This window comes from Narcine bancroftii, chromosome 3 (assembly GCF_036971445.1).
Source record: "Narcine bancroftii isolate sNarBan1 chromosome 3, sNarBan1.hap1, whole genome shotgun sequence".
In the NCBI taxonomy this organism is placed as follows: domain Eukaryota; kingdom Metazoa; phylum Chordata; class Chondrichthyes; order Torpediniformes; family Narcinidae; genus Narcine; species Narcine bancroftii.
Genome location: NC_091471.1, coordinates 221,734,895 through 221,749,718, shown reverse-complemented (window position 1 = coordinate 221,749,718; position 14,824 = coordinate 221,734,895). Strand labels below are relative to the sequence as shown.

The window sequence follows — 14,824 nt, the reverse complement described above, 5'->3', positions numbered from 1 at the left end:
GGATAGATATGATGAAGACAGGAGAGTTGTTTACACTGATAGTTCTTGGTGATCTATTGAGGACACACATCTCCTCACTTATCAGGAAGGTGCAACAGCGACTGCACTTCCTGAGAAGACTGAAGCGGGCAAGGCTACCAGTCACCATTATGTCAAACTTCGAGAGAAGCTCTATCGAGAGCATCCCACGTGGTAGGGTTGCTGGAGAGAAATGGATCGAAAGTCAATCCATAGAATGACAAGAGGGGGCAGAGAATATTACTGGAGTCTCCCTTGCCCCACCTCCCCCTCAATTGAAATGATTTACCGGGATCTTTGTCTGAAGAGGGCATGTAAAATCATTCCACCCTGCACATAGCATCTTCCAGCTACTCCCTTCAGGAAAGAGATACAGGTGCATCAGAGTCAGCACCTCCAGGCTGAGGAACAGGTTCTTCCCACAGGCAGTGAGAATGCTGAACGACCAAAGGAACTGCTCACACTGACCCTCCAGGACTAATATTTACAAAACAATATTTATTTATTTGTAGATATGAATACTTGTCTTGCATTTGTACTGTTTGCCTACATGTGTGTTACGTCTGGTTATGTGTCTGTATGTTTTGCACTGATGACCAGTGAAAGTTCTTTCATCGAGTTGTACTTGTGCAATCAAATGACAATAAACTTGACGGTAGTTGAGACTAGAACCATGGGACATGCCCTCAAGATTCGAGGGAGTCGATTTAGGATGGAGATGAGGAGGAACTGCATTTCCCAGCATACAGTGAATCTGTGGAATTCTCTGCCCAAGGAATCAATAAAGGCTGCCTCATTAGCAGGGTCATGGGGAAAAGGCAGGAGGGTGGAGCTGAGTCCATGGGCAGATCTAAGGAGGTGCATGCTCGGCGGACCAGATGCTAACCCCTGCTCCGATATCTTACATTCTTATATGTACATAGGAACATAGTAAGTAGGAACAGGAGTAGGCCAAAAATGGCCCATTGAGCCTGCTCCGCCATTCAATACGATCATGGCTGATCTAATTTATGACCTCCTACCTGCCTTCTCCCCATATCCCCTAATTCCTCTTTCATGTAAAAATTTATCTAACCAAATTTTAAATATGTTTAATGAAGCAGCCTCAACCATTTCCCTGGATAGAGAATTCCAAATTTTCACTACTCTCTGGGAAAAACTATTTTTCCTCATCTCTGTCCTAAATCTACTCCCCCGAATCTTGAGACTGTGTCCTCTCATTTTAGTTTCCCCGGCCAGCTCAAAAAACCTTCCTACATCTATCCTATCCATAACCTTCATAATCCTATATGTTTCTACAAGATCTCCTCTCATTCTTCTGAACTCGAGCGAATACAATCCTAGACGATTTAATCTTTCATCATAAATCAACCCCTTCATCCCAGGGATCAACCTAGTAAACCTCCTCTGGACCGTCTCCAAAGCCAGTATATCCTTCCTCAAATATGGAGACCAGAACTGGACACAGTATTCCAGGTGCAGTCTCACCAGTACCTTATACAGTTGCAACATTACCTCCCAACTCCTGAATTCAATTCCTCTAGCGACGAAGGCCAAAATTCCATTTGCCTTCTTAATAACCTGCAACCTAACTTTTTGCGGGTCATGCACAAGCACTCCCAAGTCCATCTGCACAACAGCATGCTGTAGTTTTTCATCATTTAAATAATATTCAGCTCTTTTATTTTTCTTGCCAAAGTGGATACTTACTAACATTGTACTCCATCTGCCAGACCTTTGCCCACTCATCCAGCTTAACTATATCCCTCTGCAGACTCTCCACATCCTCATTACAATTTGCTCTTCCACTCAATTTGGTGTCATCCGCAAACTTGGCTACACCACATTTTGTCCCCTCCTCCAAGTCATCAATGTAAATGATGAACAGTTGTGGGCCTAACATTGACCCCTGCTTCACCCCACTTACCACTCTCTGCCAACCTGATAAACTCCCATTTATCCTGACTCTCTGCCTCCTGTCAGACAACCAATTTTCGATCTAGGCCAATAGACTTCCCCAGACTCCACTTTCCTGTAACTTACTGATAAGTCTCTTGTGCGGCACCTTATCAAACGCTTTCTGGAAATCCAAATATACAACATCAACCTGTTCCCCTCTATCCACTGCACCCATTATATCCTCAAAGAATCCTAACAAGGTGGGAGTCACGTGATGGAGTAGTGGCCGGTCAGGGAATTCCAGCCCTCTCCGGAAAAGTTAAAAAAAATGCACAAAACACAAAGGTACAAGAGTAAAAATTAAAACAAAGTAAAAATAAAGGTGAGAAGAAAATGGCAGCGAAGAGAGAAAAGTCGAAAACAACAGGAAGAAGAGAAGAAAGAACGACGGAAGAAGGTGAAGGCCTTACCTGTCCGAGGAGGCCCGCCGCGGAGAGAGAAGCCCGCTCCCTCTGGTCAATGGAAGTCCCGAGCTCGGGACTACAAAAATGGCTTGAGGAGCCGAGTAAAAGTGTGCGACTCCTCGCGCATGCACGATGCGCATGAAAACAAACACACTGACGGGAGGGGGGGAACAGCTGCGGAGTCGACCTCCACAGCTGAGAGAGGCACCTGCAACACAGCAACAGGTGCAGAACAGAGAAAATAACGACAACAAGAAAGAAGAGAGTAAAAAGAAAACAAGGAAACAACAGATGGTCAACCCAGAGGAAGAAGAAGAAGAAGAACTGAAAGAAATGGAAGAAGTAGAGAAAGGCAAGACAATGGATATATCTTTTTTTAAAGAATATATGGAATCAGTGAAAGAATGACAATTACAAGAATTTAATGAGATAAAAAGAAGAATTAAGAGTGCAGAAGAAAAAATGAATAAAATAGAAATGGTCATATCAGAGATAAGAAAAAGAGTGGAAAATGTGGAAGAATGAGAAATAATCGTAGAAATGGAAGTAGACTTAAAAGAGAAATTAGAAGAATCTAATAAAAAAAGTTAAAGAGGCACATGAGCTGTTAGCTCAGAAGATAGATATAATGGAAAACTATAATAGAAGAAATAATATAAAGATAGTGGGCCTTAAGGAAGATGAAGAAGGCAAGAATATGAGAGAATTTATAAAAGATTGGATCCCCAGGGTCCTAGGAAGAACAGAATTACAGGAAGAAATGGAAATAGAGAGGGCACATAGAACATTAGCCCCGAAACCACAACCGCAGCAAAAACCAAGATCCATTTTAGTAAAATTCTTAAGATATACAACAAGAGAAAATATATTGAAGAAAGCAATGAAGAAAATAAGAGAAGACAAAAAGCCACTGGAATCCAAAGGTCAAAAAATTTTTTTCTATCCAGACATAAGTTTTGAACTCCTGAAGAAGAGGAAGGAGTTCAATACACCAAAAACGATCTTATGGAAAAAAGGATATAAATTTATGTTAAAGTACCCAGCAGTACTTAAAATAGTTATTCCAGGGCAACAAAACAGACTATTCTCGGATCCAGAGGAAGCACGAAAATTTGCAGAACAACTACAAAACAAGCAGAGAGATGAAGACGTAATGAGAGTAAAAATGACCACGAACTATATGTATGTGTGTATATGGGTATATATATAGATGTGTATGTATATATGTGTATACATGAATGTATCTGTATTTAGAGGAAAATATATAGAGTATAGATAAGAATTAATAAGGGAATGAAAGGGAATAGAGGGAATAAGGAAGGAATTAAAAGAGTGATCTTTGTTATATATGAAAATTGAAATCTTTTCCGGGGAGGGCTGGGTGGGGAGGACTTACGGTCACTGCAAAATCAGTTGACGTTTGCGGGTGAATTCGCAAATCCAAATGGAGAGGGGAGATGTGGTTGCCCGACAAGGGATAAAGGGCAACTCAGGAGGGGGAGGGGAGAATGGGGTTAAAGAAGTTTTAAATAAGAGAATAAGGAAAATGTTTGATGTTTTAGAAATGTTGTCTTATAAAGTGTTCAAAACAAGAAAGCAGAAATGGATAAGAAGGAAAGGTGATGATGGAGAAACGGAAAGGGAAGATAAACAAAGTATGAAATGGCTATGCTAAACTATATGACTTTAAATATTAACGGAATACATAACCAAATTAAAAGGAAGAAACTGCTAAATTTACTGAAAAAAGAAAAAATTAATATAGCATTTGTGCAAGAAATACATTTAACTGAATTGGAGCACAAGAAATTAAAGAGAGATTGGGTAGGACACGTAACAGCATCGTCGTATAATTCAAAAGCAAGAGGAGTAGCTATATTAATTAGTAAAAATGTGCCAATTAAAATAGAAGAGGAAATAATAGATCCAGCAGGGAGATATGTAATGATAAAATGTCAGATATATTCGGAGTTTTGGAATCTACTCAATGTATATTCACCTAACGAAGAAGATCAAAAGTTTATGCAAGATATTTTTTTGAAGATAGCAGATACGCAAGGGAACATATTAATAGGAGGGGATTTCAACCTGAATTTGGATTCAAATATGGACAAAACTGGGAAAAAAATTAACAGAAAGAACAAAGTAACTAAATTTATAATTAAATCGATGAAAGAAATGCAACTTTTGGATATATGGAGGAAACAACACCCAAATGAAAAGGAATATTCATATTACTCGGGTAGACATAAAACATACTCAAGAATAGACCTATTTTTGTTATCAGCTCGTATGCAAGACAGAGTAAGAAAAACAGAATATAAAGCTAGAATATTATCGGACCATTCACCCTTGATATTGACAATAGAATTAGAGGACATCCCTCCAAGAATGTATAGATGGAGATTAAACTCCATGCTACTTAAAAGGCAGAATTTTAGAGAATTCATTGAAAGACAAATTAAAATGTACTTTGAAATAAATACAGAATCAGTGAAAGATAAGTTTATACTATGGGATGCAATGAAAGCGTTCATTAGAGGGCAAATAATAAGTTATGTAACCAAGACGAAGAAGAACTATAATCAGGAAACAGAGCAGTTGGAAAGGGAAATAGTAAATATAGAAAAAGAATTAGCAATGAAGGAAGATACAACTAAAAGAAGAGAATTGGCAGATGAAAAAATAAAATAGGAAACACTACAAACATATAAGGTGGAGAAGAACATAATGAAGACAAAACAGAAATATTATGAATTAGGGGAAAAAACGCACAAAATTCTAGCATGGCAGCTTAAGACAGAACAAGCTAAGAAAATGGTATTGGCATCAAGGAAAAAAGACAAACAAATCACATATAATCCAACGGAGATCAAGGAAAACTTTAGAGAATTCTATAAACAATTATACCAAACTGAAAACGAAGGGAAAGAAGGGAAAATAGATGAATTTTTAACTAAAATTGAACTACCAACATTACAAATAGAGGAACAAAATAAATTAACAGAACCATTTGAAATAGTAGAAATACAAGACATAATAAAAAAATTACCAAATAATAAAACACCAGGAGAGGATGGATTCCCAATAGAATTCTATAAAACATTTAAAGATTTATTAATTCCTCCCCTCCTGGAAGTAATCAACCAGATTGATAAAACACAAAGCTTACCAGATTCATGTAAAACAGCAATAATTACAGTAATACTAAAGCAAGGGAAAGATCCACTCACACCAGCGTCATATAGACCAATATCATTACTTAACACAGATTATAAGATAATAGCTAAACTATTAGCAAACAGATTAGCAGATTATGTACCTAAAATGGTAAATCTAGACCAAACTGGATTTATTAAAAAAAGACGCACAACAGACAATATTTGTAAATTTATTAACTTAATTCATGCAGTAGAAGGGAGTAAAACGCCAACAGTAGCAGTTGCTTTAGACGCAGAGAAGGCCTTTGACAGAGTAGAATGGAATTATTTATTCAAAGTATTGCAAAAATTCAGTTTACCAGAGAAGTATATTAATTGGATTAAAGCATTATATAAGGGGACATTGGCGAAAGTGACAGTAAATGGATATATATCAAAGCAATTTAACTTAAGCAGATCAACAAGGCAGGGATGCCCACTATCACCCTTATTGTTCGCGTTAGCTATAGAACCACTAGCAGAATTGATAAGAACAGAAAATAATATAAAAGGGATAAAAATAAAAGACAAGTTATATAAAATCAGTTTATTTGCGGATGATGTTATTGTATACTTAACAGAACCAGAATTATCAATAAAAGAATTAAATAAGAAATTGAAGGAATATGGAGAAGTGTCGGGTTACAAGATTAACATAAATAAAAGTGAAGCAATGCCAATGAATAATGCGGATTTCTCAAAATTTAAGAAGGAATCACCATTTAGATGTCAAATGCAAGCAATAAGATACCTAGGTATACAAATAAATAAAAGTCTCGGCCATCTATATAAACTCAATTATTATCCACTAATTAAAAAATTACAGGGCGATTTAGAGCATTGGAAAGATTTACCATTAACACTAATAGGAAGGATAAACTGTATTAAAATGAACATTTTCCCAAGGATATTATACCTATTTCAGGCATTGCCAATACACTTGACAAAGAAATTCTTTAAGGAATTAAAGAAAATAATAAGGAAATTTTTATGGAAAGGGGGGAAACCGAGGATAGCACTAGATAAATTAACAGAATGGTATAAACAAGGAGGCTTACAATTGCCAAACTTTAACAATTATTATAGAGCCGCACAATTAAGATACCTATCAGATTTTTATCAAACAAGGGAAAAGCCAGATTGGACTAGATTAGAACTAGATAAAATAGGGGAAAAGATACCTGAACACATATTATATAAATGGGATGAAAAATTGGTACAACATAGGAGTTCTCCAGTATTACATCATCTGCTCAATATTTGGAAGATTCATGTAGAAAGGAATAAAACAAATTACCAATTACCAAAACTAATAATGACGCAAAATCAGTTACTCCCTTTTACAATAGATAACCTTTCCTTTAGAGAATGGGAGAAAAAAGGGATCAAAAGAATAGAAAATTGTTTTTCAGGAAATAGATTATTATCCTTTGAACAAATGAAAGATAAATATAATATAACTCAAGATACAGTGTTGGCATATTACCAATTGAGATCCTACTTGAAGGACAAATTAGGAAGCAGTCTGAGGTTACCAGAGGGAAGTAACTTTGAATATGTGATTACAGATACAATGATAATCAAAAGAATTATAACAAATATGAATATTAAACTGCAAGAAAAGGAGAATGAGGAAACAAATGGTAAAACTAAACAAAAATGGGAACAAGATTTAAATATAAAGATAAAAAAGGAAACATGGGAGAAGTTATGTTCTGGAACGATGAGAAATACAATAAATACGAGGTTATGTATGATACAATATAACTGGATACACAGGCTATACATTATACCTCAAAAGTTAAATAAATGGGACCCAACAATATCTGACAGATGTTTTCGTTGTAAAAAAGAAATGGGAACAACAATTCATGCAATCTGGACATGTGAGAAAGTGAAAAAATTTTGGGAAGATCTAAACCAGATATTAAATAAAATTACAGAAAACAATATACCAAAAAACCCAGAGATCTTCCTCCTAAGTAACATAAAAAACAAAGAATTTGGACTTGATTTGGATGGTGCACAAAAAAGATTTGTTAAGATAGCTCTAGCCATAGCAGAAAAATGTATTATGTCAACCTGGAAATTGGAAGATAATTTGAAAATACAACAATGGTATACAGAAATGAATAAATGTATTCCATTCGAAAAAATAACATATAGTTTAAGAAATAATATTGAAATATTTGAACAAATATGGGAGCCATACATGAAACACAATAGAGAAAACCTACTGGGGACATTTACCACCTAAATTAACGAAAGGAGAAGGAAATGAAAAGAATTGACTCAGTGGAATTTCGTGTTTATTTTTATTGAATGACAACATTGTTTGACTGGTTTAATGTATCTTAGATTTTGTACTTTAAATGAATGGGGGGGAGGTAGGGAGGGTGGGATGGGAGGGGGGGAGAAAATGACACTATTTATTTGAAAAGGAAAATGTATGTATCTTGGTCAATGTGGTTTATGGTGTGAAAAATAAAAAATTTAAAAAAAAGAATCCTAACAAGTTTGTCAAACAAGATCTTCCCTTTCTAAAACCATGCTGCGTCTGCCTGATTGAACCCTTACGTTCCAAAAGTTTCACTATTTCATCTTTAATGACGGCTTTAAGCATTTTTCCAACTACAGACGTACACATGCACGCGCACACGCGTATGTCTCTGTGAGAAAGAACTCTGGCCCAGTGGCTTAAGTTTCCTCATCCAAGAAAGAATAAATTGAATCCTAGCAGTTTAATGAAAAGAGACCGTACAGAAGCAACTTACATTTTCTGAATTTTTTTTTTAAAGTGAAAGTGCAAGCTCAATGAGATAATGTTTGAGTTTGGCAAAATAAATGCTGTGAGCCTGTTTTTCCCCACCTAGAGAGTAACTAGATCTTCAGAAAACTGTCTCAAGATAAAATAACCAGCCTGAAGTCATTGGAATACGTTGAAGTTTCTTCCCTCAGCAGCCTCCGTATTTTTGCGGTTCTCAATCAAACAAATGGAGAATTTTTAAAGGCAATTGATCTCAGACAGATTATACAACAATTTCTGACCACAAAAAAAAATGATGTCAGGACAAAGGTATCAGGGCCATCACCTGAGTGAATGATCAAGCTGGCTTGAAGGGACAATCAATGGTCCTACTGCAGCACGTCAAATGACTCAGACTTGTTAACTCAAACCAAGGCTTTAATCAGCAAAAGACTGGACCATATTACAGTACGGTCGACCAGTCCAGACTGACCTGGGTCTGGTTCGGAGCAGCCCTTTATGACCTGCCAGTAGGCGTGACTACAGCTCTCAGCCAATCACAACAGCTATTAGCAAATATATACAAATATACATTGGTGATAGTATCCTGTACTATCACACCTACTCTTTGAACAATGCCTCTCGTCTAAATTAATCTAATAATTAAAATCAATTTATTACAGAAATCATCTTAATTATTAAGGTTTTTTTGCCTAGTGGTAATTAATTCTAGCAGAGCAGCAAAAGAAGTGAAGATGGCACATATTTCTTTAAATAGAATACAAGCAGCACAACGCATTTCAATTATTTGCCCCAATATTTGTCATAAAAATGAACAGTTTATATCAAAAATTTTATAGTCTGACTAATTTCATGATAAATATTGGCATCTGTGCCAATCTATAAGCCAGGGAATTGGACTCAAACATTTAAACAATGGAGGATTTTGAAAACTAATCATGTTCTTTTCAGGCATCTAAATTAAATATTTCAAGTGTGACTTCAATGAGGGAACTGGTGAAGAAAATTAATCAAAATGTGTCTGGAAATTCTGCAGACGCAGGGACTGCAGAGCAATGAAGTGCAGGAGAACTTCAGCAGGTCACGCAGTATCTTTGGAAAGTAAAGGTAACTGCCTGCTTGTGCAACCAGATGGTATCAACATCGACTTTTCCAGTCTCTGATAAAATTCTCCCATCTCACACTTGCCCTCCCCCTCTGTCTCCTGTCCTCCAGCTCCACACCATACCTTGATAAAGGGCTCAGGCCTGAGATATTGGTTACCCTTTATTTCCTTATAGACCCTGTGTGACCTGCTGAGTTGCCACTGTGCTCCACCGAGCCCTCACCCAGCTCAGCATTCATCACAATCGTACCACAGCACCTGATTAGGAAGCTGAACCTGTTGGCCCCAAAACACCCATCTCTATAACTGGATCCTGACTGGAAGACCTCAGTCAATCCTGATCAGAAACAGCATGTACAACATCATCACACTGAGCACAGGGACTCCCCCAGGGCTGCGTGCTCAGCCCACTGCTGTTTACCGTGCTGACCCACGACTGTGCAGCAAGATACAGTTCTAATCACATCATCAAGTTCGCTGACGACACGACCATGGTGAGGATCATCAGCAAGAACAATGAGTCAGCTTACAGAGAGGAGGTGCAATCACTAACGGACTGGTCCAGAGACAACCTACACCTGAATCTGAACGAAGCAAAGATGGTGGTCGACTTCAGGAGAGCCCAGGGTGTTGTGTATGCACTCACTCAATTAAGACTCGGAGATGTGATGCTTCCTCATCCTTTACTTCTATTAGACTAACATGGCAACGGACACACAGGATTATATATATGGAAGGGTGACATCATGTCGTGGGCGTATACCCAACACTCTTCCTGAAAGTGAGAATTAGAATACACTTCATGAGTGATTATAATTATAAAAGGGAAACTATTTAATAATAATCAGGACACATAGTCCTTAAAGCGATCAGATAGTCTTCTTTCTCTTTTGGACCTCCTTGGCATGGTTTGCTGTGCTGGTCTTTGCTCAGGACCCGCAATCAGGTCAGCCATCGAGTCGGTGACAACTGCCCACCTTCGCTGCCCTCCTGGCTGCGTGTCTCAGTTACTGGACTCCTTGGTTCCGTGACCATCTCTGCCCTCACCCCCACCACTCGGCGTGAGGGGTGGGATGGTCGGGGCAGGCCACAGTAGGTCTGGTTCCACATCCTCCAGTTCACGAGGCAGTTTATGGACCTTAGTGAGTTCACGAAGCAGTTCATGGACCTTAGGGTCAGTCAATATTCATAATTGATCAATGTGTCGCTTCCACAATCTGTCCCCCACTAGAAAAGAGTATGAGCAGGGGCTCAATTTTTGTAAGATTACTCCTACCCCCCATGGGTTTTTATATTATATACGGATGGCAGTCTCTTCAATCTGAGGCGCCTGCAAGCTCACACCAAGACACAAGAGAAACTTGTCCGTGAACTACTCTTTGCAGACGATGTCGCTTTAGTTGCCCATTCAGAGCCAGCTCTTCAGCGCTTGATGTCCTGTTTTGCGGAAACTGCCAAAATGTTTGGCCTGGAAGTCAGCCTGAAGAAAATGGAGGTCTTCCATCAGCCAGCTCCCCACCATGACTACCAGCCCCCCCCCACATCTCCATCGGGCACACAAAACTCAAAACTGTCAACCAGTTTACCTATCTCAGCTGCACCATTTCATCAGATGCAAGGATCGACAACGAGATAGACAACAGACTCGCCAAGGCAAATAGCGCCTTTGGAAGACTACACAAAAGAGTCTGGAAAAACAACCAACTGAAAAACCTCACAAAGATAAGCGTATACAGAGCCGTTGTCATACCCACACTCCTGTTCGGCTCTGAATCATGGGTCCTCTACCGGCATCACCGACGGCTCCTAGAACGCTTCCACCAGCGTTGTCTCTGCTCCATCCTCAACATTCATTGGAGCGACTTCATCCCTAACATCAAAGTACTCGAGATGGCAGAGGCCAACAGCATCGAGTCCACGCTGCTGAAGATCCAGCTGCGCTGGGTGGGTCACGTCTCCAGAATGAAGAACCATCGCCTTCCCAAGATCGTGTTATATGGCGAGCTCTCCACTGGCCACCGTGACAGAGGTGCACCAAAGAAGAGGTACAAGGACTGCCTAAAGAAATCTCTTGGTGCCTGCCACATTGACCACCGCCAGTGGGCTGATATCGCCTCAAACCGTGCATCTTGGCGCCTCACAGTTTGGCGGGCAGCAACCTCCTTTGAAGAAGACTGCAGAGCCCACCTCACTGACAAAAGACAAAGGAGGAAAAACCCAACACCCAACCCCAACCAACCAATTTTCCCCTGCAACCGTGTCTGCCTGTCCTGCATCGGACTTGTCAGCCACAATCGAGCCTGCAGCTGACGTGGACATTTATCCCCTCCATAAATCTTCGTCCACGAAGCCAAGCCAAAGAAAGAATCTTGTACCAGAACTCTTTCGCCCACTTCCAATGTTTTAGATGAGGCTTGTGGCAATGCTGTTTTTTGCAATCAGAGACTCAGATCTGGATGAACTGTAGACAGCCTGGTCCGCAGGTTGTGGCCAGGCATTTAGAAGTTTCATGGTTTTCATTGCTTTTTTTAATGTTTGGACAAAACGTTCTGCCTCCCAATTAGTACTTTGGTGAAAGGGTGCAGACAAAATATGCCTGATATTGTTGTCGTGCATAATTTTTAAAAAATGTTCTGATGGAAATTGTGGTCCATTGTCTGTAACTAATTCATGAGGCAATCCATAAGTGGAAAAGATAGCTTATAGACAGTCAATCGTGGGATCTGCTTTGGTGTTTTTGAGCTGTGAAACTACTGCCCATTTGGAGTGTCAGTCCACAACTATTAGGAAAGTCTCAACCATGAATGGTCCAGCGAAGTCTACATGAATTTGATGTCAGGGTTTGGGTGGCCATTTCCATGGGTTAGCTTCGGCTTGGAGCATTTTTGGATGCATTGACTGACATACTTTGTATTCTCTTACTGTTATTTCAATGTCTCTTTCTACAGAGGGTCACCAGACATATATCTGGGCCAGTGCCTTCATTCGTACCATTCCCAGATAGTTGTGGTATAGTTCTAATAACATGCTAGTTTGCCATTTAGCTGGAATAATTGTACGGGTACCCCATAGTAAACATTTTCTTCGAATGATAGTTCATCTGCGTCAGGTGCACCGAGATGAAGTTCCTGAAGGACCGAGTTGGGGAACTGGAGCTGCAACTTGAGGACCTATGGCTGGTAAGGGAGAGTGAGGAGTTGATAGATTCAACTTTCAGGGACATAGTTACCCCAAGACCAGATGTGTCAGGTAAGTAGGTAATTGTCAGGGGAGGGAAAAAAAAATACCAGGAAAATGGATAGCACACCTGAGAATATCCCTCTCAGTAACACATCTGTTACTGATGCTGTTGAGGGAGATGACCTGACAGAAGCTGGCAGCAGTGACCAGGTCGCTGGCACTGAGCCTGGCATGGTGGACCAAAAGGTAAAGAGGAATGCAGTGGTCATTGGGGACTCCATTGTCAGAAATACAGACAGGAGATTCTGTGAGCCAGATAGGTATGCCCACATGGTGTGCTGCCTCCCTGGTGCAAGGGTGCAGGATATCTCAAATCGGGTCCAGGGTATTCTAAAAGGGGAAGGCGAACAGCCTGATGTCTTGGTACATGTGGGTACCAATGACATAGATAAAAAGGAGGAAGTACTGAAAAAGGATTACAGAGAGCTAGGACAGAAACTAAGAAATAGGACAGCCAGGGTGGTGACCTCTGGTTTGCTACTTGTGCCAAGTGCAACTAAGGACAAAAATGGAAGGCTAAGAAAAATAAATGTGTGGCTGAGGGGCTGGTGTAAAGGACAGGGTTTTGGCTTCTTGGATCATTGGGATCTCTTTTGGGGAAGGCATGACCTCCACAAGAAGGATGGGTTACACCTAAACCCAAAAGGGGTCAATATATTGGCAGCTAGGTTTGGTACAGCCGTCGGGTGCGGTTTAAACTAATTTGGCAGGGGGTTGGGAACCTGTATGATAGGGCAAAGGACAGAAAAGATAAAACAGGAAAAGTTAGGTTAGGCAGCGAAAGTAAAAAATCAGAAAGAGCAAGGAGGGTGAAAAAAGCAAATCTGAAGGCTTTATATCTTAATGCAAGAAGCATTCGGAACAAGGTAGATGAATTAGCTGTGGAAATTGAGATAAACAAATATGATTTGATTGGGATTACAGAAACATGGCTGCAAGGTGGGCAAGCCTGGGAACTTAACATCCCGGGGTATACGATATTGAGGAGGGATCGGCAAGAAAGAAAAGGGGGTGGGGTAGTATTGATGGTGAGAGAAGGGACCGACACGATTGACAGAAAGGATATCAACTCGGAAGATGCGGAATCTATATGGGTAGAACTGAGGAATAGCAAGGGGCGGAAAACGTTAGTGGGGGTGGTATATAGGCCTCCAAATAGTAGTGTAGAGGTGAGGGAAGGCATTAAAAGAGAAATTAGAAAAGCGTGCAATAAGGGAACAGCTGCCATCATGGGAGACTTTAATTTACATATAGATTGGACGAGCCAAATTAGTAAAAATACTGAGGAGGAGGAATTCCTTGAATGTTTACAGGACGGTTATCTAGACCAATATGTCGAGGAACCAACTCAGGAGCAGGCCATTTTAGATTGGGTATTATGCAATGATAAGGGGCTAATGAACAATCTTGTTGTACGAGGCCCTTTGGGTATGAGCGATCACAATATGATCGAATTCTTACTTGACATGGAGTGTGATGAAATTAAAACCGAGACAAAGGTCCTGAATTTAAATAAAGGGAATTATGATGGTATGAGACGGGAGTTGAGTAAGATTGATTGGTTGGTGTTTATGGAGGAGTTAACTGTGGATAGACAATGGAAAGCATTCACAGATCTAATGGAGAAATTGCAAAAATCATTTATACCGGTTTGGCATAAAAATAAACCAAAAAAGGTGACTCAACCGTGGATAACAAGGGAAATTAGAGATAGCATTAGGTCCAAAGAGAGAGCATATCAATTGGCCAAAAAAAATACCACAACCGAAGACTGGGAGCAGTTCAAGATGCACCAAAGGAGGACAAAGGGATTAATCAAGAGAGCAAAAATAAATTACGAAAGTAAGCTTGCGGCAAATATAAATACCGACTGCAAAAGCTTTTATAAATATGTCAAGAGGAAAAGATTGGTGAAATCCAGAGTAGGTCCTTTGCAGTCGGAATCAGGGGAATATATAATGGGGAATAAGGAAATGGCAGACCAATTAATTCTTACTTTAGTTGTTTTTACAAGAGAGGATACAAATAACCTCCCAAGGATGTTGGGAAACATAGAGACTAATGCAAGGGAGGAACTGAAAGAAATCAGTATCTCTAAGGACATGGTCTTGGGGAAATTGATGGGATTGAA

At 39.7% G+C, this 14,824-nt stretch overlaps 1 long non-coding RNA gene across 1 annotated transcript in view; it reads right to left on the bottom strand.

The window, feature by feature from the left end:
• Window positions 1–8,790, bottom strand: part of LOC138756387 (uncharacterized) — a 122,969-nt gene extending 114,179 nt beyond the window's left edge. The window contains exon 1 of the long non-coding RNA XR_011353039.1: window positions 8,674–8,790. This is a non-coding gene — a long non-coding RNA (uncharacterized lncRNA). The remainder of the gene's footprint in view (window positions 1–8,673) is intronic.
• Between the last annotated feature and the right edge of the window lie 6,034 nt (window positions 8,791–14,824).